The sequence below is a fragment of the Somniosus microcephalus genome, chromosome 17 (genome assembly GCF_052327205.1).
Source record: "Somniosus microcephalus isolate GS21.2 chromosome 17, FLI_Smic_1.0, whole genome shotgun sequence".
NCBI lineage: Eukaryota > Metazoa > Chordata > Chondrichthyes > Squaliformes > Somniosidae > Somniosus > Somniosus microcephalus.
In genome coordinates, this window is record NC_141003.1 from 69,108,826 (window position 1) to 69,133,808 (window position 24,983).

At 46.4% G+C, this 24,983-nt stretch overlaps 2 long non-coding RNA genes across 2 annotated transcripts; both read right to left on the reverse strand.

Annotated features, from left to right (window-relative positions):
* Positions 1 to 1,074: 1,074 nt before the first annotated feature.
* LOC147105823 (uncharacterized) lies at positions 1,075 to 4,217 on the reverse strand. Its single transcript, XR_015081594.1, has 2 exons — positions 3,711 to 4,217; positions 1,075 to 1,661 (listed from the first exon to the last, which is right to left on the reverse strand). It is a non-coding gene; the product is annotated as an uncharacterized LOC147105823 (long non-coding RNA).
* Positions 4,218 to 7,190: 2,973 nt separating this feature from the next.
* On the reverse strand, positions 7,191 to 16,492 carry LOC147105824 (uncharacterized). Its single transcript, XR_015081595.1, has 4 exons — positions 16,335 to 16,492; positions 16,059 to 16,233; positions 13,139 to 13,191; positions 7,191 to 9,527 (listed from the first exon to the last, which is right to left on the reverse strand). It is a non-coding gene; the product is annotated as an uncharacterized LOC147105824 (long non-coding RNA).
* Positions 16,493 to 24,983: the final 8,491 nt, after the last annotated feature.

Below are 24,983 nucleotides of genomic sequence, written 5' to 3' on the forward strand. Positions count from 1 at the left end.
GAAATGAAGCTTGGCTTGCTTTTTATGTCCTTATTAACCTGTGATGCTACTTTTAATATTTTGTGAATGTGTACCCCTAGATCCCTGTGCTCATCTATCCCATTTAACTCTTATTATTCAAGCAGTATGTGGCCTCTTTATTTAAAATGCACCACCTCACACTTATCTACATTGAAATTCATTTGCCATTTACACACCAATTCTAAGTTTATTAATATCCTCTTATATTTTGTCACATTTTTCCTTTGTGTTAACTGTACCCCCAATTTGGTGTCATCCACAAATTTTGAAATTTACTTCCAATTCCTGAGTTCAAATTGTTAATGTAAATTGTGAATAACAGTGGTCCCAGCACCAATCTTTGTGGAACACACTTCCCACCTTTTGCCAATCTGAGTAGCTACCCTTAACCCTTACTCCGTTGTTTTGTAGCCAGCTTGTTAACCATTCTGCTACCTGTCCCCCGACTGCATATGCTCTAACCTTAGTCATTAGTTTTCAAAAAGTACCTTATCAAAGGCCTTTTGAAAATCCAAATATATTACATCTACTACATTACCCTTGTCTACCATTATTTCTTCCAATAATTCAATTAGGTTGGTCAAGCTTGACCTGCCCTTTGAAATCTATGCTGACTACTCATTATATTTTCAGTTTCTAGATGTTTTTCAATTACATCTTTGAGTAAAGATTCCATTATCTTTCCTACCACTGATATTAACTAACTGGTCTATAGTTCCCTGGACTTGTTCTTTTTTTAAATATAGGAATCACATTAGCTGTCCGCCAGTCCTCTGGCACTATTCCCTTTTCTATGCATTTATAATATGTAATAGTGACTCAGCTATCTCTTGCCTAGCTTCTTTTCAGTCCGTGTGGTGAAGGTGCTCCCAGTGCTGTTGGGTAGGATGTGCCAGGATTTTGACCCAGTGACGAAGGAACGGCTGATTCCATGTTCCAGTCAGAGTGGAGATGAAAGTGTTGAAAAAGTTGCTGGAATATTGTATTTCTGCTTAATGTACATCACTGCAAGGAGATGATTATATTGGAAACACAAAAGGCCCAAAACAATGGTTGTTCATTCAAGGTTTTGCTTTTTTTATTGGGAGTTTTATGTAGACAGAAATTATGAGTACAGCCTTGTTTGCAAGGGGATAGGTCTTTACCATCTGGGCCCCCCTTGGCCCAGTTAACCAAGCAAAGCAGCCCCCAACCTGAAGCGAAAAAAAAACATTAAACAAAATGAAAATATACAGAAAAGAGTTTCAACGTTTCATTCCTATTTTTTTTTTTAAGTCACAATCATTTGTAGATGCTCCTGTTGTCTCGTCATTAGTTTCTTTGTTTTTGCTTCTTGCTTAGGTTGCATGGTAGTTTGTTTAGTTGCTTTATTTGCACAGTTCTGCTTGGTTCTTGCTCGCGCACTCGGTTCGTCCTCTTGCGTACTCGGTTCGTCCTCTTGCGTACTCGGTTCGTCCTCTTGCGCTTTTTCTTCGCTTGCACTAAAGCCGGCCAATCAGGCAACTTTTCATTGCCTTCAACTGCTCGGCTTCAATGCTTCGACTCTCCAGATGTATCCAATCTACACGCTCATCACCGTTCTGCACACTAGCGCACAAGGCACTAGTGTTCCTGCTGCTGGACGCAGGAATTTCCTCCTCCTGCCAAGAAAACACAACAATATCATGGAATAAGAAAAGGCCACTCAGCCCATTAGACTTGCTCCTGCCACAGACCATGGATAATCTATTACATCATGAGGGCAAGTTCTGCATCAATACCAGCTGATGCTTGAAGCTCCAACTATTCATCCCTCCCTACATCTCAACTACTTAACCTTGGCCAACTCCCTTCTACAGACATCTGTCCACTGGGTCAGTCAGCAAAGACACCACTGTGTCCTCTGGCGTGTTTGATTATCTTAGTCTGCACCTATTCCTATAATCTCCAATCTCATTTCCTACCAGATACTTATGCAGTTCCTTTTCATAGGAATTAATGCACAGCTTGGAAGAAAGCGTGCAGAGTAGATTGGACTTTGAATTAGCAACAACCAATAGAGGGATATGGGGAGTTGTGTCAGTGTGACATAGGGAACATACAATCCTCAAGGATTGAGATAGTTATACGATTCCCCAGGACATGAACTCATTACCAATAACTCCTTGTGTGTAGTTTAACAACAAATATCCCACTGCCACTCACCCCTTATGAACAAAGTGCCTTTGGAGTTTTAGGCTAAATCACATAAAAGCCAAGGATCCATTTTTAAAAGTATGCATTTTTGAACAGGACTCAATTTGTCCTGCACCCTTCAATGATTTGTGTTCCTGCACCCCCCTTTAAAATTGCACCATTTCGTTTATATCACCTCTCCTCATTCTTCAGAGCAAAATGAATCACTCCTGGAAATCTGGGAACTTTATTGGTCAGTAATAGATAGAAAGGCTTGCATTTATATAGCACCTTGCACAACCTCAATGTCCCAAAGTGCTTTACAGGCAGTGAAGTACTTTTGAAGTGTAGTCACTGTTGTAGTGTAGGAAATGTGGTCACCAATTTGTGCACAGCAAGCTCCCACAAACAGCAATGAGATAAATGTCAGGTCATCTGTTTCAGGTGGAGAATTGACAACCCTACTCCAGACCGACAACACGCCTCTGGGGAAAGATGGGTGCCCGAGATGTGCCCCTAGTGGTTTGGGCACCCAGCATTAGTAAGGTGATTGAGACCCCAGATCGGCACATTCCAGCTTTGACAGATTTTCAGCCGTTTCACCTTTAACCTAATCTATACGAATTCTTCAACCCAAAAGCTTTTCAATTTGTTACTCTCCTACCTTCTGGGTCACACTATCAACTTTGGACATCGGAGTAAGTATCAAAGATTACTTTTCTCAGTCAATTGACACGAAAGAGTCACATGCTCAAATGGAAGCTACAGCCAGTGCCATCTTTGATGCCTTTCTATACTATGTAATTAATAAACAACAACTGTACAGAGCCTGGCTACTGGAAACTAGTCTACAGCACACAGTTTAAAACAAAAACAGAGGCAGGTTATTTGAACGATCTGATCTGAATGGAGGTGGGTACTGCCCACAGCAGGAAATAGTTTTTAGCAGATGTAGAACAAACTGGCAGGTAGCAGAACCCAGTTGATTGCCCACAGGCTAACAGCAGGCAGTCTGGCTCCATGGATTTTGGCACTCAGTGAGGCAATGACATGCCCCCAAATGTTCTGCAGTTATACACCACAGAACTGTAGCAAACTGGTCTACAGAAAAATTCTGTAGAATTTCAGGTTAATCATTAATTTGCCGATAGTGTCACCGTTGCCCCATTTTTGTTTGCTCTCCAGAACATGGCACAGAAACTAACAGGAGAGAGAGACACACACACACACAGACAGGGAAGGAAAGACACGAGATAGAAACAGACGAGAGAGAGAGAGAGAGAGACACACACACAAGGAAAGAGATGGAGGCAAACACAAACTCCAAACAAATGGCGTAAATGCCCGTTAACACCATTTCTCCGGGGTTGCTGTCGAAGTTGTGGTGGGTGATCGGGAGAAGCTCCCGGGCCCTGGCGGGAATCTACCCCCGAGAGTCTGCGTGAGAAATGGAGGAAGAGACTGAGAAACAAAGCAGAGAGAGAGGGGCTGGGAGAAGCTCCAGGAACAGGGACCCGGTCGATCCGCGCTCTTACCTGAGAGAGAGAGAGAACAGCAGGAATCATCCCCCCCCGCCACAGAGGGGAGACGCCCGCAATAAAAGGAAGAAACAGTCCAGAGAGCGGCCTCTTATACTCCGCTGTGAGCCAATCACCCGGGGCTGGGAATCTCCCTGCTCTCTGTCCACTTCCTGAGTGGCTCAATGGGCGGAATCAGCTGATGTAACTTAAAGTGTGACAAAAAAACCCAATTAAATGTAGTAAAAATGTCCCAAGCCGCTTCACTGGAGCGATTATCAGACAAAATCAGACACTTCACCAAAATAAGGAGATATTAGGACAGATGACCACAAGCTTGGTAAAAGTGGGGAATAGTTGGTGCAGTACTTTTGGGAGGGGGGGGCAGTACTTTACGTTGGGAAGGAATTCTAGGATTAACTAAGAGGGAGGGAATGGAGCGAGTCACCGTGAACTCGGAGGGGTGGAACAGTACCAGTTTACACAGGGCAGAGTGGAAGTGACCATCTTAACCAGTTTGGAGGGCGAGCAGAGTGGCAATATAAACTGGGAGGTTGGAGAAGTGAGTGTGTGTAAAAGGTGGGAGCTGGATGGGTTACAGTGTGTGAAAGGGTGGGGAGTTGGATGGGGTACAGTGTGTGTGTGAGGGTGGGGAGTTGGATGGGGTACAGTGTGTGTGTGAGGGTGGGGAGTTGGATGGGGTACAGTGTGTGAGAGGGTGGGGAGTTGGATGGGGTACAGTGTGTGTGAGGGTGGGGAGTTGGATGGGGTACAGTGTGCGTGAGGGTGGGGAGTTGGATGGGGTACAGTGTGCGTGATGGTGGGGAGTTGGATGGGGTACAGTGTGTGTGAGGGTGGGGAGTTGGATGGGGTACAGTGTGCGTGAGGGTGGGGAGTTGGATGGGGTACAGTGTGTGTTTGTGAGGGTGGGGAGTTGGATGGGGTACAGTGTGTGTGAGGGTGGGGAGTTGGATGGGGTACAGTGTGTGTGAGGGTGGGGAGTTGGATGGGGTACAGTGTGTGTGATGGTGGGGAGTTGGATGGGGTACAGTGTGTGTGAGGGTGGGGAGTTGGATGGGGTACAGTGTGTGTGAGGGTGGGGAGTTTGATGGGGTACAGTGTGTGTGAGAGGGCGGGGAGTTGGATGGGGTACAGTGTGTGTGATGGTGGGGAGTTGGATGGGGTACAGTGTGTGTGATGGTGGGGAGTTGGATGGGGTACAGTGTGTGTTTGTGAGGGTGGGGAGTTGGATGGGGTGCAGTGTGTGTGAGGGTGGGGAGTTTGATGGGGTACAGTGTGTGTGAGAGGGTGGGGAGTTGGATGGGGTACAGTGTGTGTGATGGTGGGGAGTTGGATGGGGTACAGTGTGTGTGAGGGTGGGGAGTTGGATGGGGTACAGTGTGTGAGGGTGGGTAGATTGATGGGGTACAGTGTGTGTGAAAGGGGATGATGTTGGATGTGGGAGAGTTAGCTGTTGGGTAAGTGATGATCTGGTTGGTATGTTGAAAATCCAAAAGTCACTTTGTTTTTCCTTTTTTAAGTGAAAAAGCTATGAAATATGAAGCTACTTAAAATTCATCAGCAGGCATAATTTTTGTGTAAAAATTCAATGTTTGTCTGGGGGTTGTGCCCCAGGCTTGCGAGAAATCCACCTCCATGTTTGTACCGCCAACATTTGGATTTCCACACCAGCCTTCCTTGTACTTATGTTAATTCTTCCTGCAAAAGAACGGGAGGGAATGTGGATACGGTCTGCACCACTTACACCGTCCACACTTATCACGGGCAGCTGCCAGTATTGGGCAAATAGCGCCAACTATATGCCATTTTCCTAGGAGTGCCAATTTTCTCAGTTGCTGCCTACATTATTTGCCACCTCTATCTTCGGTCATTGGCCAACATTAATACTTGCAGTGGTGGCACGGTTCAACATCCACTGGGACACAACAGTGGCTGCCAATTGTGCTGAATGTGTAAATTCAAGTGTGTCAGTTCAAGTGATGTCAGAAGGACTTGAAATGAGCGAAGCTGATGCTTGCAGATCATAATGTGACCCAACCAGTTCCCCACTCCTTCAGCACAACGGAGCAGGGCAGATGTTGCTGATCGGAATGTTTTAAAAGTTGTCTACAGAATAGTGGAGTCTGCAGTATGGGCGGAAGTTTGCAGACAATCCAGAACTAAAGACAGCTGCAGAAGGAAGAAGTAGGACAAGATTAGCTTCATTAGGGATTGGTGACAGCTGCCATTTCATTGCTCTCTTTAAAAAAAAATTCTTCTGGTGAGTTTTTGTGCTGATCGAGTAAAGTATGTCTGCTCAGAAGAATGGAATATTCTTCCATTGTCACATGGATTTATCTCAGATATAGTGTAAAACCTCCCTACTGTATCGTAACAATGTGCTTTAACTCTACAACCTCAAAGGAGGGCCCTCCTGCATCAGTGTGACAGTTCAAATTCTCACGCCAGTCTCTTTATGACCTTTTCTCGGTGTCAACTGTGGCTCAGTTGGTAGCACTCTCGCCTCAGAGTCAAAAAGTTGTGGGTTCATTCCAGAGACTTGGGGCAGGATTTTCATTCAGGAGTCGGGTAGGAGGAGGGACTACAACTTTCGGGGTTGTAGTCCCGCCTCCATCGAGATGTGGCCAATCCACGCGATTTTCACTTGATTGACCTTGTTGAGCCCGCCCAGCGGGCCAATTAAGGGCCACCCGGCAACAGGTGACGTCACAGACTGAAATTTCATCTGTCAAGAGGTTTTGACAGATGAAATATCAGCGTTTCACAGCTATTTGAAGCTGTCAAACACTGACAGTCTTACTTCTAACCTGAGTCCTTCTCCACAGACTTAGTTAGAAATCTCTCCTGCACAGAAAGCTGAAGGCTGTCACTTTTGACAGTTCGCAGCCATTCTGCTTTCTGTGCCGGTGAGATGAGGGACTCCCGAGACCTAAAGGAAGGAAGGATGAAAAGATAAGAAAAGGTCATTTAAACTTCTTTAAACACTTTAGACACACCAAACACACTTACCTTTGCACTCATGCACACATCACTCACCTGAACACCGACATCTCGACCCCTCCAAGTCCTTCAACCCGACGGCCCGCCTCGCAAACTTGGCGTGGTTTGTAGCCATCGGGAATCCCACACTTCAGCATTAAAAATAGGGATTAGGCTAAAAACTGCCTGTTAACTACCTGTTAACAGGCAGTTAATTGGCACTAATCCCTTCCCGCCTCGGGTAGGCGGGTCCCAGTGCGGGCCAGGTACCCGCCTCCTTTGAAACTGGCATGGAGGCGGGTTGGGTGCGGGACCCCTGGTTTCAGGATTTTAACCCCCCACATGCCTACAATCTGTAGGGGGTTTGCACAGGCGTGTTTGGTCAGTCAGCTTTGCCTCTGACTACTTTCTTTGAGCAGTTCGAATCGCTCGCCCCCTGGGTTCTGGACACCGGACTTAGATACAGGCAGCGATACAGAAAATCGAGTAGACAAGTGGTTTGGTGTAAAAGAACCAAGATTTTATTGAACTGAAAAATTATAACGATCTTACACGAGAAAATTACTGGTACAGCACACTACAGACATAAAATGCTTATACTTAAAGGGAATGGGGAACACACGGCACAATCGAGGGAAAACAACTATATTAGCAATCCCCTTAATTCCCACCCCCTATACCTAACTAGATTAGACTATGAGGGGCCAGAACTTCATGCTCACCAATCCAAGAAATTGTTACGTTTAACAAAAACAGTTGAAGGTTTTGGGTTCACTCCTTGTGCACTCTGTGGCCTGCCGACGTCACGTGGTTCCAGCGCGCTGCAAGGGTGCCATCCAGGTAAAATACCCCAATATTAAAGTCTCTGCCTGGGTATTTTACCTCGCAGGACGGGCTCTTCTTCAGTTGATGTTCTTCCTTGGTTGATCCTGTTGGGTTGAATGAGCTGGACTGAGGGCCCGTTTATTCGAAGCCCCACGCAGTCATCTTCATACAGCCCGCCCTGGTTGTAATCTGGCAGCGAGTTGAGAGGCAGGAGGGAAGAGGAAAGAGAGAGAGTGGCTTCCTGATGGGCCCATAGTTATACCCCCATCGGGAGCCCTTATCTGCGCGCCAAATCAGTTCAGTCCTTTGTCCGATTTGGGTGAGCTCGTTTAAATGTTTAAAAACGTTTATAAAAATGACCTGTAGAGTGATAGTCGTTATGTCTAAAGTAGCCTCGAAACCCTGGCCATTGTTAAAGACAAGTTGTGAATTGCTCCCATTCAGGCTTAATGTCTCTGGTGAGCGGTTCCCGATTTAAAATGCAGAAAGCCTAATGGCTTGATGGAGCCCATTCCAACTTAATGACTGGAATGTACAGTCTTTTGTTCATTTTATCAGTCCTTACAAAGTCTTTGATTAGTTTAAAACTTGAACTCCTTGACCTGCTTGTTTTGCAGAACCTTTGTTTTAAAATCCCATTTGGCCCGGTCACCAGGTTTACCGCAGCCATTTTGGGTACCCTGGTTTTAAAATCAAGTCCATCCAGGGTCCCTTTTGATTAATTACTTTGGGGAATGTTGGAATTTTGAGAACCTTACAAACCCCGACTCCGCGGCCCAATGAAAATCTTGCCCTTGAACTCAAAATCCAGGCTGACACTCCAATGCAGTACCAAGGTGCCGTCTTTCGGATGAGATGTTAAACCGAGGTCACGTCTGGCCTCTCAGGTGGACGTAAAAGATCCCACAGCACTAGTTTAAAGTCAAGCAAGGGAGTCTTGGCCAACATTTATCCCTCAACCAACATCACTGAAACCGATTATCTGGTCATTATCACACTGCTGTTTGTGGGAGCTTGCTGTGTGCAAGTTGGCTGCCGCATTTCCTGCATTACAACAGCGACTACACTTCAAAAGTACTTCATTGGCTGTGAAGCGCTTTGGGACGTCCTGAGGTTGTGAAAGGTGCTGTATTGTGAAAGGTGCAAGTCTCTGTCTTTCTGTCTTTCTTTTCTTATTGCCGGGTGGATAATGGGTGATAGTGAACGGGCTGCCCGTTTTACCCCTCACCCGATTTGATTGACTTCAATGGAAATGAAAATCGAGTGAGGTGTTTGGCACTCCTATGAGCCCTTTCGCTATCACCCATTTTTCACCGGACGATGTAACAGTTAAAATTACCCCCATACGTACCCAACGTTAGCTGGGTGAGGTCGTACTGGGTCTGAGATTCGGCTTAAAGTCTGAGTGTTGAGCACAGGGTAAACAAGGCAGGGCTTACGTAACAGAGTAAAGCACATGCAATGCAACGTGTGATACACTGTGCATGAAGTCAACAATTGATTAGATAGCCTGCTGCAAACAAGGAATCGTCGGGCCTGCCGAGACTTGTTTGGGGAATGTGGAATGTTCTCCTGGGAATTGTAGTATGCCTGAGCTGTGAACTGAGCGCACAATAGGCTGGTTTTGTTTAGACAACAATTATGTATCTGATGCTCCATCTGAATGTGGTTCGAGAGGGGAGAGGAGGTCAGGGCAAACATGAAACCAAAGCATGTGGCCGAGGCCAGACCCGCATTGCAGAGCCCCGCCCATAAAACCCGCTGATAACCAGCAGGATGGAGTCCAAACAAAGGGACAAGTTGGGCAACTAAAAATGAGCAGAGACTGCAGCCTATGGCAAAAGGCAAGAAATGCAGGCAGAGTCCTCTTATAGCGTCAGTGCGACTGAATGGAACCGTTTTCCACTTTAGACACACAAGATTAGCATTCCGACATACGGAATCTCACGTTAAGAAGTCGGTGAGTAGAAAAGGTTAAATCAAAAGCCAAATACGGCGGATGCTGGAAATCTGAAACAAGAACAGAAAATGTTGTAAACATTCAGCAGGTCAGGCAGCACCTGTGGAGAGAGAAACAGAGTTAACGTCAGACTGTTAATGAGCCTGCGAATCCTTCCATTACTTCACACTGTTTCCATGGGGAGAGAGTGAAGAGACGAAAACAACAACTTATACTTTTCAAAATGCCATTTTAAACAATTACAAGCACTTTTTGGCAAATGGATTGGCCAAGGTGAAGTGGGTAGAATCGCAGAATGGTTACAGCACTGAAGGAGGCCATTCAGCCCGTCGAGCCCGTGCCGGCTCTCTGCAAGAGCACTTCAGCTACTCCCACTTCCCCGCCCTTTCCTCGTAGCCCGGCAATTTTTTTCCCCTCAGGTACTTATCCAATTCCCTTTTGAAAGCCGTGATTGGGTCTGCCTCCACCACCCTTTCAGGCAGTGCATTCCAGATCCTCACCCTCGCTGTGTAAAAAAGTTTTTCCTCATGTCGCCTTTGGTTCTTCTGCCAATCACCTTGAATCTGTGTCCTCTGGTTCTCGACCCTTCCACCAATGGGAAAGGTCTCTCTCCATCTACTCTGTCTGGGCCCATCATGATTTTGAACACCTCGATCAAATCTCCTCTCAACCTACTCTAAGGAGAACAACTCCAGCTTCTCCAGTCTATCCACGTAACTGAAGTCCCTCATCGCTGGAATCATTCTCGTAAATCTTTTCTGCACTCTCTCTCAGACCTTCACATCCTTTTTAAAGTGCGGTGTCCAGAATTGGACACAATACTCCAGTTGAGGCCGAACCAGTGTTTTATAAAGGTTCATCATCTGTACTCTACGCTTCTATTTATGAAGCCCAGGATCCCGTATGCTTTTTTAACCGCTTTCTCAACCCGTCCTGCCACCTTCAATGACTTGTGCACATATACCCCCAGGTCTCTCTGCTCATGCACCCACTTTAGGACTATAATGTTGATCAATGAACTATCCAAAAATTGGGTCACGAGTGTAAGTGATCTCAGCCTGATCGGCCAACCTGCCTATGGGGCAATATGCAAAAACTGACTGATTCACAGAATCAATCTCTCACCCCATTTATTTTCGGGACTGGATTTAGACTTGAGTTGAATCTGATAGATTTAGCACTCATAGTGCGGGAACAGGTCACCCATTGTACCTCTCTCCTCCTTTACAACACTCCTTAAAACCTACTCCTTATGTGTTAAAATATCTCCTTATGTGGATTGTTGTCAAATATTGTTTGATAATGCTTCTGTGAAACGCCTTGGGATGATTTACTATGTTAAAGGTGCTACATAAATCCAAGTTGTTGTTTCAAATTACAGTGTGACACATGTTAGATATTCTAATAGCAGTAATTCAAATCACCCTGTTTACAAGAGTCCAGTTATTAGAGCTAGCAACAGGATGTGGAATGTTTTTACAAAGTAAATTTACATAATGTAGACAGTGATCTTATTCAAAACAGCCTCAAACTGGAAAAAAAGTCCCTTATATCTTGCTTTTCCTTCAATACTGTGTTCCTCGTTGGTATAGTTCAGGTTTATAGATTTATATTTCTTGATTTATACTTCCCCTAGTCCACCAAGCCAAACCCCCCGCCCCCCAAGTTTCCCCCCTGCCCTAGCCCTACACTCGTATCTTTTCTCTGGTTTCTCTCCGATCTCCCCTCAAGCCCTCTCCGAGCTTATCTTGTCCATGAGACCCACCTCCTGCTCCCTCGACCCTCTTCCCACCAAACTGCTGACCACCCAACTTCCCTTCTTGGCTCCCATGTTAGCTGATATTGTTAACGGTTCCCTCCCCCTTAGGTGCTGTCCCGCTCCCCATCAAATCTGCTGTCATCACCCCACTCCTAAAAAAAAACCACACTTGACCTCTCTGTCCTTGCAAACTACCACCCCCATCTCCAACCTCCCTTTCCTCTCCAAATCCATGCCCATCTTTCCTGCAACTCCATTTTTGTATCCCCCCGATTTCCATCGCTGCACTATTGGCGGCCGTGCCTTCAGCTGCCTGGGCCCTAAGCTCTGGAATTCCCTCCCTAAACCTCTCCCCCCAACACCTCTCTCTCCTTCTTTAAGTCGCTTCTTAAAACCTGCCACTTTGGTCACCTGTCCGAATACCTGCTTATCTGGCTCGGTGCCAGATTCTGTTTGATAATCGCGGCTGTGAAGGGCCCTGGGACATTTTACTACATTAAAGGTGCTATATGAATGCAAGTTGCCCTTGTTGTTGACTGACTGCTTCATGCCTTTCTGCTGTGAAAGATTGTTCTCCCATTGTTAGCAGTCTCTTTACCTTGTTGCTGCTGAAGTGAGGTCACCTTTGTGTGACACAGTGAGACAGTGGGAACACCCTGGTTCCCCCTTTCCCATCGGGGATTTGGTGTGGAGGGTGTTGCACAGAGCTGTCCCGTGCAATAATTTTTTAAGCAGGTTCACGGACTCCCAGGCCCCCTGCAATTTCTGTTTCATGTAGTGCGAGAGGTTGTAGCCCCTCTTCCACTATTTGAAGGAGGTGCTCCTCAATTTTTGACCACATTTGATTCCCATGCCCCTGATCGTTGGCCACCAGCTGCGGAGCGGGGGCGGGCAGGTCGGAGGACCTCTACGTAGGACTGCTCCTGGGCCTGGTCCAGGCAACCCGCAGTCGAGGGGGTGGTTTGGTTCAACTGCCTGCCTCTCTTCCGTGGCTACGTTTGCGCCCGGGTGCTCCTAGCGATGGAGTACCCAGTGTCCACCAATACGCTTGAGACCTTCCGCGACCAGTGGGCACAAAAGGGACTGGAGTGCTTCATCACCCCCCAGAAGCAAATTTTAAATTAATTTGTTGTTTCATTTAAATGTTTTTTGTTTAATTTACAGTTTATTAGTTGTGCCCCTTTAAGAAGGGGGCACTTGCTACCTTTTAATTGTTGATGACATCTGTCGACAATCACTATAATTAACATAAAGAGGTAAAAATAAATTTTACACCCTTTGCTGCCATGGCTACCCCTTTGCTGCCATGACTACCCCTTTGCTGCCATGACTACCCCCTTGCTGCCATGGCTACCCCTTTGCTGCCATGGCTACCCCTTTGCTGCCATGGCTATACCTTTGGTTATAAGATTGAGTAACACTAATGGAGTGATTACGTGAAAAAATAAAATTGGTGTCTTTGGCATGGGAGCGATTTGCATAGGATATACGGCACAGAAACAGGCCATTCGACCCAACCAGTCCATGTCAGCGTTTATGCTCCATTCGAGCCTCCTCCCATCCTTCCTCATCTAAATCTATCAGCATAAACCTCTATTCCCTTCTCCCTCCCCTTAAATGCATCTATACTATTCACCTCAACCACTCCCTGTGGTAGCGAGTTCCACATTCTCACCACTCTTTGGGTAAAGAAGTGGGGGTCCTTGTACACGAAACACAGAAAGCTAATATGCAGGTATAGCAAGCAATTAGGAAAGCAATTGATATGTTGGCCTTTATTGCAAGGGATTTGAAGTACAAGAGTAAGGAAGTCTTGCTGCAATTGTACAGGCTTTGGTGAGACCACACCTGGAGTATTGTGTACAGTTTTGGTCTTCATTACCTAAGAAAGGATATACTTGCCTTAAAAGGAGTGCAACGAATGTTCACTAGATTCCTGGGATGAGAGGGTTGTCCTAGGAGGAGAGATTGAGTAGAATGAGTCTAGACTCTCTGGAGTTTAGAAGAATGAGAAGTGATCTAGTTGAAACATGTAAAATTCTGAGGGGGATTGACAGGGTAGATGCTGATAGGTTGTTTCCCCTGGCTGGAGAGTCTAGAACTAGGGGTCACAGTCTCAGGATAAGGGGTCGGCCATTTAGGACTGAGATGAGGAGAAATGTATTCACTCAAAGGGTTGTGGATCTTTGGAATTCACTACCACAGAGGCTGTGGATGCTCAGTCGTTGAGTATATTCAAGGTTGCGATCGATAGATTTTTGGACTCTAAAGGAATCAAGGGATATGGGGACCAGGTGGGAAAGTGGAGTTGCGGTCGAAAGTCAGCCATGATCTTATTGAAAGGCAGAGCAGGCACCAGGGGCCGAATGACCTGCTCCTGCTCCTAATTCTTATGTTCTTATGTTTAATGGATACATTTGTGAAACATGTAACTTTCTGATTCATTTTATTTTGTTTAAACCCATATTTTGGACATTAGAAGTTTCAGTTACTGAAGAAAAAAATGACTAGTGAAAAAGTTACAGAAAACATTTTGTGCGATTTGTGAGTTCAGGTGGGTGCCTTGGTCGACTAAGTCGCCCGATCCAAAACGGCGGCCCTCAAACCCCGGGAGCAAATCAGGCACCGGAGATCCCAGTCTAATTTTGGTAAGTTTCTCCCTCGTTTTGCACCTGGTAAACGGGCTTGAAGGAGGCTGAACCTCTTCCCCTTTGTCTTGTATTAAATTGAGACTATAGTGATTGGTGTTCAGATATCGGTTACCGAGCCTGCCACAAGAGTTGACTCAGTTGCAATCTTCCATTGGCAATCATTCCATCTTGGATCAACATTATACCATCGCAGCTCAGCAAAATAGTCACTCGTCAGCCAACCTTACGCACACCATGGTACACAACAAGTCAATAAAACTGTGAAGGAATCTAAAATTACATCAGACACTAAGGGCTAAAAATTAGTCTGTCCCCGAAAATGGGCGCGGTGATCACGATGTGTGGTCACCCGTTCAAAGGAATGCAGGCAGCACGCTAACTTTGTGCTGCCAGCTGATTAGCCTGATTGTGGCGTTCAGCCCAGCACTGAATGTGCAGGGAGCCAAGTTTTTGCGAGGTCAGCACCAATTAAAGCTAGCCTGCACTACTTAAAGTCAGTCTGCACCTCTTAAAGGGGAGGTACATTCTGCCTGCAGCAGCTCATTGAACTGGCTGGGGAAGAGAGTGAGAGGAGGAAAGACAAACTATGACATCACAACAGGGGAGTGAGCAGGCTCCAAGGTTCTCCGATGCAGCTCTGGAGGCCTTGGTACAGGAGGTCAACATGAGCAAAGAGGTGCCATTTCCACAGGGGGCCAGGAGGCCCTCCAGGCAAATGTGTAAAATCCAATGGGAGCAGATAGCCACCTTGGTGAAGGCCAGCAGTATAGCCCCGAGGACCTGGACGCAGCGCAGGAAGAATGCATGTTCAGCTGTGCGAGGTTAAGACCGAGCATTTGTCCCAACATTGAGGATAAAAATGGCAGTGCTGGCATCAAATCAGCGTTGCATGCTCCTAATGCCTGCCCTTCCAAAGATGGTGTCCAGCGTGGCACACACCAGAAGTGTGCATGCGCGCTCCGGACGCCATTTTTGTCACAAAATGGAACCTGTAGCACTGAAAAATCAGGCACTACGGAGCCGAATTTCTAGCCCTTACTGTTCTCACCTGTTCCTAGACAGTGGGTGACTCTTCTCTGAAACAAGCTCACTCTGTACTTCCCTCTGGTAGTTTAGATGTGAGAACAATCCCATTCAGATTCTTAAATACCATGCTCTAAGGGGACTGAGGTAATCGGGAGGAACCATAAATAGAAAGTGGACAAACAGAAGGAACACCCAAATTAAGATAACATGCAATAAAAACACAGCTTACTTTCAAGGGGAACCGTCCACCATGTGTCTGTAATTTAAGCCAGAAGAGAGCTAGAGGACAAGGTAGCTCCCTCACTAAACAGATAACGTTTTATGCATCCAGAGTCAATAGTTATAAACCAGCACACACATCTTAATGAAAGAAAGGTGGCATCTCATTCTTTTTTCAAATCACGTAAAGACGAACACTCCAAAAGTTCAGGAGCTGATTTTCCTGGGTCCAGCAGCAATGTCTGGGATACAACAAATGAGAAACATTGGACGCTACCCCTACGATTGTCTTGTGCTCTCACAGCGCTTCTTCTGTCTGTCTCCTCAAAACCTCATGGCTAGCAGACCACTGACCCTCGGGGAGGTGTTGGTACGTACACCCACCAGTTGCAGGGTGGGTGCTGCTTGCCCCCATTTAAATGGGGTCTTGGGAGCCAGAGATGGCAGCGTTTAAGTTGGGGGCACTGATGGAGTCCTTACAACAACAACTTGCACATATAACATGCCTTTTAATCTCAGGGCGACTCCCGGTGAGGAGTGGCTCTCCAGAAAGTCATGGTCACATCATCGGTTTAGATATGTGGCTAGAGGATCTGTGCGAGAGTGCAGTATCCTCCCTGCACACTCCTAGATGAACCTTTAAATGCGATGTGACCAAGGCTGCTTTCAATATCCCCGCTGGAAATGAGTCATCGATGATGTCATCAGACCTGCACCATTTGATAGGGCCGGGAAACGCGCAGGCCTGCCTTAATAGGTGCCATTAACAGAAAGTCACTCTGAGGAGTGGGATGATCAGAACAATGCAGTTCCGACCCGCCACGCAGCCCGCACGCACCCGACCCAACTCAGGAAAATTCCAGCCCAAGTCTCTGTTAAAGCTTTTATAACATAACCCCCCATTGCAATATGAGCATCTGGCTCACCAATTTTATTCACAGTACTTTGTCCACTTCCAGGCATACGATTCAAATATCTCTCTGTCTGTTTGGCAATCTTGGTCATTGTAATCCCGCCTCTTTCGTGCTGTTACTGTTACACTGCTACTCCACTGCGCCACTGAGACCTTCCTGTCTCTGCTACCAGCATCAATCTGGCCTCCTGGAATGAGATGGCCAATTTACTGGTCAATAAGTGCTTAATCGTAGGAGGTTTGTGCTGTGGTGTTCGGGAGTTTATGGGCTAGAAATTCATCTACTTACCGCCACGCCGTAGCGCCATGAAATGGCGATAAAATGGCGGCTGCCGCTGGTGGCGGTTCCTGCGGCTGCCGCCATATTCTTCTCCCCCTTTGCGCTGCTGGAAACTGGCAGCGCCCTGGAAAAAAAATGGCATCGTGGTGGCGTCAATCAGCATGAATTCAGCGTTGGGTCCTAAGCACACCAGGTTAACCTGGCCTGCAAGAAGGCTGACAATGGCGATGTCTGCAGCTCTTAAAGAGACACACACATCAGTCAGATAAGTTTGAATTTAAGGGTTTGGACTTGGTTTTTTGATTTTAATGAAGTGGTGGCTTGCTGCAATAGATGTGAAAAATGTTTATGTGTGCAGGGAGTACTGCTGGACGCTTGCAGGGGCTTGGATGGTAAATGAAGGCCTTTGAGAAGAAAGAACATGCTGTGAATACTCAGCAGCTGGAGAGAAAAACAGAGTTCATGTCTAAGGTCAACAAGCTGCCTGACCAACTGAGTATTTCCAGCATTTTATGCTGTCATTTCACATTTAGAGCATTTGCTTGCAGAGGGAAGAGGAAGACGCAGAAGAGGAAGACACAGAAGAAGAGGAAGCCGAAGAAGAGTAATCAGATAGAAGGATGCGTCCCAGACAGCCCCTTTGTGGCCGGGGTATCCGGGATGGAATCAGCCGCCTGCGGTCCCACTGGCTGGGCAGGCTGCCTCTTCTTGTTGACCCACTGGCTGGGCAGGCTGCCTCTTCTTGTTGACCCACTGGGTGGGCAGGCTGCATTTCTTGGGTTTGTGAAATGAGGAAGGCACAAGGGTGGAGTTGTGCTGATGGGAGAGTGGGAAAGCAAGAGGTGCATGCCAGAAGGAGGATAACATAAGAGAATAGGTGAGGTGAGGTTAGGAATGGGAGATGTGCCTCATCATTGGTGCAGATTGTTGGTAGGTGAGTGATTGGGGGATGTACATTGAGCAGTGTGTGAGGCTAGCAGTGCAGTTGGTAGGAGACGGCTTTTGAAGATGCATTCACTGACCTTGATCAGTGGTGTGAGGTCATGAAGCTTCTTTGGGCACTGGAGCCAGGTGATGGGGGCAACACTGCTGGCAGTGACGGCCTTAGTGTTGTGGTCCCGCATCGTTCTTTCTGGAGAGCCTCCTGGTCCCTGTGGGAAGAGGGCCGCTCTTACAGTGATGACACCCTGCACAAAGCTGGAGTGCTGCGTGCGAGACCCTCGGTGTCCCTTCCCTGGCTTGCTGAGCCATTTGTGTTAGTGCTGAGGCAGTTTTCCCATTTGCTGAGGTTAGGGAGGTAATTCAACTTTAACAGCTGAATATTCACATTTGGAACTTCTTTTAAATATTGAATATTTCATAAAAGGCAGAAAGGGCTGAAAAATGTGTTGATTCACTGCATTTTATTTTGTATTGCTGCAGTGTGCATGGCCCCTTAAATTCTCAGACCTCTTCATTGCCCACAATTCCCTGCAAGCTCCACACCTTTGCTCCCAGAGGTTGTGGGAAGCAGCAACGCCAAACCTGGACAGAAACTTTGTCCCGGATCCCTCCAGCAACACCACCAGGACGGCATTGCACGGAAGGTGAGCGCTGCGCCACCTATCTCCACGCCCCCCACAGACCAATTTCACTCGGTTAGCGTTGCAGCCATTTCCAGCGGCCGTTAACTGCAGTTGCCGGTGACACCGACAACTTTGCTGGCGAAGACAAATTTTCCCCCTTATAAGTTACTCCTCAAAATAATAGGGTTTAAAAGCATTTCTTGTTGATGTTTACAGAGTATTAAATATAGAGTGAAAATTATTATTTGACAATAATCACTCAGACATTTAACAGCTCAGTTACGGCGATACCTTGCAAGTTCACCAGAGAGTTCACCCACAGTACTGTTCCGAGATCGGTGTAGTTGTTTGGTCAAATTGCACGAGGTTAACACGACATTTGAACGTATAAATATGTAACGCTTACTGTATAATTTTGGAGAAGTCCTTACTGGTGTGCCAGTTTTAAAGATTGTCTCCCCACCGGTGTATTAAAGACCATTTGAATAACGATCAAAAACCTTGTGTCGAGTGTTGGTTTAAAATACTCCACACCAATTGCCGTCATGAACAGGATTCCATACAGACGGGAGACCCGAGCGAGTGAAACCAAGCCAAAAACGTGAGTACTTTTAAATTACCACGTTCAGTTAGGGCAAGGCAACACCGCTCCGTGTCCACCACCCCCTAGGAATCAAAGAAATCTGAAGGTTTGATCGGTAGGTCAAATGGTCTTGGGGTTCGGGCGAAACGCGCGGAAGTATAGGCGTGGTATAAGTTGCAAGTAGTGCAGAAAGTTTAAGCATACCTCTGACAACAAAGAACCCGAATAAATAAGTTGCAAGTACGGTCTCACTCTGCGGGAGTAAAGTAAGAGACGTACCGCTGACAACACAGGTTGCAAGTATGGTCTCTCTCTGCGGGAGTAAAGTAAGAGACGTACCGCTGACAACACAGGTTGCAAGTACGGTCTCACTCTGCGGGAGTAAGTAAGAGACGTGCCGCTGACAATAATTAATCATGGGAAGTGAAAACCTTGATTGGGGACCGGAAGGGTCTCTGACATGCTTTTTAGCAGACAAAAATAGAAGATTAATTGACAAAATGGTTAAAAGTGATTGGCAACCAAACGACCCACCAAAAAAAAAGGGAATGGTGGGCCAAGGAAACAAAATTGAAAGAGGAAAAAGCCCTTATTTTAGTGATTCGCACCTATCATGAGTTGAGTAGACATACTCGAATATGGACCAAAAACGGGTGTCCACAATGTACCCGGGCGCCAGGAATGGCAACAGCTCCTGTAAAGCCTACAGAGGTAAAAGGAGTAGACGCCGACATAGACTGGGACGATTTAGGCAGAAAGGCATTCGAATATAAATTGAAACTGCTGCAATTACTGCCGGATTTAAAACCCCGACAGAGTAATGCAGAATTTTGGTAGAAACTAAGAGAAATGAGAATATGTCACAACTTCCACAATCGGGATGTTGCAGGACTAGAAAGAGCAAAATTGAGCAAAGAAAACTGGGGTCAATTACCTCAACAATACAGGCACCACAGCGAGACAATCTGGCTTTCTTAAAAATGTACAAAGAGGGACTAAGTAGTGCCCACCAGGCCATCCTGAAAACAGGACTGGTCACAATGCGTTCGACGGATTGGTCAATTGGGCAACTGAAGTAGACAACCAGCAAAAGGCTAAGGTTGCCGCTGTAGAAGAACAAGTAGCAACAGTAAAGGAGACAATCGTCTGTTTTAACTGCAACAAGCCTGGGCACAGACGTCATGAATGCACATTACCTCGGAGACATGTAAAAAGGAGATGTGAAAACTGTAACAAGCCCGGACGTGAACAGCGAGACTGTTGGGCGGCAGGGGGAGGAAAAGCAGGCAAGGGCCCAAGACAACAAGGGGCATCCCATAGCGAACACATAACTCAGGTGACAGACATAGCAAACGCAAACAACAACCAATTGAACGAGATCATCAAAAACTTGTCACAGAAAAGCTAGGTAGCATGGCCCCCGGAAAAGGCACCGATCCCCGTCTATATCTGAGAGCCTTGTAAGGGGGCCGGCAGTGTGATATGTTAGTTGACGCAGGGACATCAGTATCTATAACAAATTTGGATCTGCCGCGAACAAAAAGCTCCATATTGATACAAGGAGTGGGAGGGAAGAATACTCGCGCTTATAAGAGCAAGACACAACTGTTGGAAATAGGAGGAATATTCCTCCCAGTACAAATGTGGGTATGTGAGAACCCAGAAGGGACAATTTTAGGAGTAGGTATATTGAGCCAACTAGGTCTGGTTATAGATGTACGGAACAAAACATTATTACAAAAACGAATACCAGATGGAAAATTTGAAGATAGGACTATGGCCAGTTACATGGCCAAGATTGGGAGCGTTAAGCAAATAGAACGGGACTGGTCACAAGAGGGAATATGGGGAGTCCTCTGCCAGGCAATAGAAGGGGTATGGGAAACCTCCAAACAAGACTGTGGATTGGTCACAACCAACCCGATTGTGATACCAGGGCCTGAACATAGAGCCCACAGACAGTACCCAATAAAACCAGCAGCAAAAGAAGCAGTATACACAATAGTAACCGAGTTAGTTAAACACGGAGTGTTAAAAGAAACCACTGCGATCACAAACTCACCAATTTGGCCGGTAGGGAAACCAGATGGATCGTATAGATTAACCATAGATTACACCGCCTTGAATAAGGTAACTCCGTGAGAACACCCGATAGTGGCAAGCCCTTCCACCATATTTAATGGTTTAAAACCGGACCACGAGATATTCACCGTTTTAGATATAGCAAACGGATTTTGGTCTATACCATTGGTAGAGGAGTCACAGAGTAAATTTGCCTTTACTGTGGGGAATAAACAGTATACATGGACTAGGATCCCGCAAGGATTCCATAACAGCCCAAACATTTTCCACCATGTAATGAATCAAGCTTTGGAAAACCTAGACTTAACTGGGTACCGGAGCGTCCTCCTCCAATATGTAGATGACATAATGATAGCCTCGGAAGATGCGAAAGGGCATATGGGGGCACTACTGAGCACCCTACAGACACTCAAAGAAGCAGGATTTAAGGTAAACCCCAAAAAGGCACAGGTCGGGATGTCCCAGGTAAAATACCTCGGACAAGAAATCAGCCAGGGATACAAAGCACTCCCCCAGGAAAGGAAAACAGCTGTAAAACCCATGCCAAGGCCAGTAACCGTCAGGGGAGTAAGGAAAGTGTTGGGACTATTTAACTACTGCAGAAATTTTATACCAGACTTTGCAGGGAAAGCGGAGCCGATACAACGGTTAGTTAAAGGGGGGGGGGGGGAGACCTGTTGCTGATAAGATAGAATGGGAATCAGAGCAGGACGAGTCTTACGCAAAATTAAAAGCAGCCCTGACGTCCACACCCGCATTAGGATTACCGAATATAATCAAACCATTCCATATATGGAAATTTCTGTAACGCCATAATCACACAAGAATACGGGGGCGATATGAGGCCGATTGCCTATTACTCCACCCAACAAACCCTATAGTTAAAGGAATGGCGAGATGCGCGGTGGCCTTAGACTGTGCCGCATGGGCGGTGCGAATCTGCTAGCCCGTCACTATGTCAGGACAGCTGATACTACACACACAACACACAGTGGTGGACCTGCTAAACACAGGCAAAATGAAGGCTGTATCAGACAGAAGGAGGGCGGCTTGGGAAGCAGTAGTGATACCCAAGGACAGCTCAGTCCAGATTATAAGGGAACATAGAATCAATCCTGTGGATAAGATGTTATCGGAAGGTGAAGCACATGAGTGCCAGTTAGTAATAGATGAGCAAATCAGAGGAACTATATCGGAGACACCCCTTGAGAGTCCCGAGAACACCTTTTATGTAGACGGATCACGCCGGTACATAGATGGAGAGCCACACACTGGTTGGGCAGGAGTATCTGAGAACAGAGAAACCGTTGCCAAGGGAGGATTAGAAGGAGGAGTCTCAGCACAAGTAGCAGAATTAGTAGCCCTCACTGAGGCATTAAAATTAGCAGAAGGAAAACGAGTAAATATATATACGGACAGTAGATATGCATTTGGAGTGATACACAATTACATGACAGCCTGGAGCAGGAGAGGGTATATAACCTCCAGAGGGGGAAATATAAGGCATGAAGAAATAGTTAGAGAATTAGTGGAAGCAGCAAAGGGTCCGAAGGAGGTCGCAGTGATTAAGATAAAAGCTCACCACAAGATAGAGAATGAGCACCAGAAAGGGAATATGCTAGCCGATGAAGCAGCTAGAGCAGTGGCAGGCACCGAAACCCCGGTATCCGTAGCAACAGGCAGAATAGGAGAAGAGGAGGTGAACATTAAGGGAGTACAGGAAGAAATTGATATAGAGGAGCAGGAACATTGGACAAAAAACAGGGCTGTTAGGGGAGTAGATGGAATATGGAGGAAATATTTACGAGTAGTAGCTATTATGTCCGTGTGTAATTGAGACACGGACTGCAGGAGCTGGTTATAACAGGTCTTTACTGAGTGGAGACAACCTGGAACTACTATGCAAAAGTTACTACACAGGCTTATATACAGGGGTGGTCACTACTGGTACTGCAGTATACAGGGGCTGCAGAATATAGTTCCTTCTGCAAAGTACATACACTACAATTCCTCCCCTTTTAGCTAAACAGTACATAACATTCGATTAATAATTAAATAACATATTTACAATTACAGTTGCTAGATACATCAGTTGAAGTTAAGCAATTATAAGTTCAGTCTTTGAGGAGGCTTCCTGATTCTGTCTGGATAACGCCTCTTTGGGGTATCAGGTTCTTCTGGCAAAGTTGATTCGGGATCAACGTCGTTGTTTGGTTCGTCTGCTTCCAATATCACCGATTCTGAGGTAGATGCAATTGGTACTTCGGGTTCATCACCAGGTGTATCGGATCGTGGTGTGGAATTGACGTTTTCCAGTGACTCTAGAATCTGGTCAGCATGGCGTCTTACAATGCTCTCTCCAACGTCCACGGTATACACTAGAGGTCCTTGCCGTGTACAGATCGTTCCTGGCTGCCATTTCTCTGTGCGGTAGTCCCGGGCCAAAACTGGTTGACCTATCTTAAAACTCCTGGTCGGCCTTTCATTCATATTCTAAAACTGCCTGTTCTCCACATCTCTTCTGATGTTTGGCTTAACCAAATCCAAGCGGCATCGTAGTCTTCGATTGAAGAACATCATGGCTGGAGTTTGGTTGGTAACCGCATGTGTCGTATTCCGGTAGGCAAACAAGAAGTTATCCACCTTGTGTTGTAGGGGTATATCTTCATTACACATTGCCTTGATAGCCTTCTTGAATGTTTGAACAAACCTCTCGGCCAATCCATTAGTGGCTGGATGATATGGGGCAGATGTGTAATGCAGTGGTTCGCCATGTGCTGGCCATCCCTTCACCGTTAAATCATAGACCTAGGAGAGTGTCGGGTCATTTCATGTTTCCTTTTCTATGTTTGCATTCGTCACAGGGAGACATTCGACTATGGTCGAGTGGAATATCTCCACTGGATCCACTGCAGGTGCTTCTTCCACCGTCGGCAACGGTAGGCGCGACAATCCATCAGCATTCCCATGCTGTTTAGTTCCTTTGTACTCGATGTCATATTGGTGTGCCCCTAGGAAAAGGGACCACCTCTGTAGCCGTTGCGCTGTCATTATCGGGACGCCCTTCTGAGGTTGAAAATGGAGACAAGAGGTTGATGATCAGTTAGTAGAGTAAATTTCTGACCGTGCAGGTAGTGATTGAACTTCTTCACCCCCCACACCAGGCTGAGGGCCTCTCTGTCAATCTGGGCGTAGTTACGCTCAGCTGAAGTTAACGAGCGTGACGCAAAAGCTATCGGCCTCTCTGAACCATCAAGGAATTTATGTGACAGTACCGCTCCAATGCCGTAGGGAGACCCATCACACGCCAGTCTTATCGGTAGTGATGGGTTGTAGTGAGCCAATACTTCCCTTGAAGTGATTAGGTCCTTACTCTTCTGAAAGGCCCACTTACATTCATTGCTCCATTTCCATGCTACTTTAGTTTGTAGTAGGGCGTTCAGTGGGTGCAGAATTGTGGACAAGTTCGGCAAAAACTTATGGTAGTAATTCACCAATCCGAGGAATGACCTCAGTTGCGACACATTTTCAGGCGCTGGAGCCTTAACTACCGCTTCAATTTTGTCAGGGGACTTATGTAACCCCTCTTCATCAATCACGTGGCCACAATACGATATCTGTTTCTTAAAAAACTTGCACTTGGGTAGATTGGCTCGTAGCCCATGTTCTCTTAGTCTAGTGAGCACCTGCTCTAGGTTGGCAAGGTGTTCACTGTCATCTTCACCTGTCACTAGGATGTCGTCCAAGTAACACTGAGTCCCGAGAATCCCTTGCAGGACTTGTTCCATCGCTCTTTGCCATATCGCTGGAGCTGATGCTACTCCGAATACCAGTCGATTATACTGGTAAAGACCTTTGTGAGTGTTTATCGTGAGATACTTCCTAGAGGATTCTTCAACCTCCATCTGCAAATATGCTTGTGCTAGGTCAATTTTTGTAAAACGCTTCCCCCCAGATAGTGAGGTGAAAATATCTTCTATCCTTGGAAGAGGATATTGTACTGTGTGAAGGACAGGGTTCACCATCACCTTGAAGTCCCCACAGATGCGAACCTTCCTTGGCTCCTCAGACTTATTGTTTAACGTTTTCTTCATGACAGGAACGATGGGTGTCGCCCATTCGCTCCAGTCTACCTTAGATAACACGCCTGCATTCTCCAGATTCTCCAGCCCTGCCTCGACGGCTGGGCGAATTGCATATGGTACCGGTCTTGCTTTGAAAAACTTGGGAATTGCATTCTCTTCTATTTTTATCGAGGCGGTTACGCCTTTAAGAGTTCCCAGTTCTTGTTGAAATACCTCTTTGGCGTTAGCTAAGATTGTTGACAATCGTCCAGGAGTGACGTCGTCATCCTTTTTACCAGCCACCGTCAGTGCTTGAATGGAGTGCCAGTCTAAACTTATCTTTCTGATCCATTCACGTCCCAAT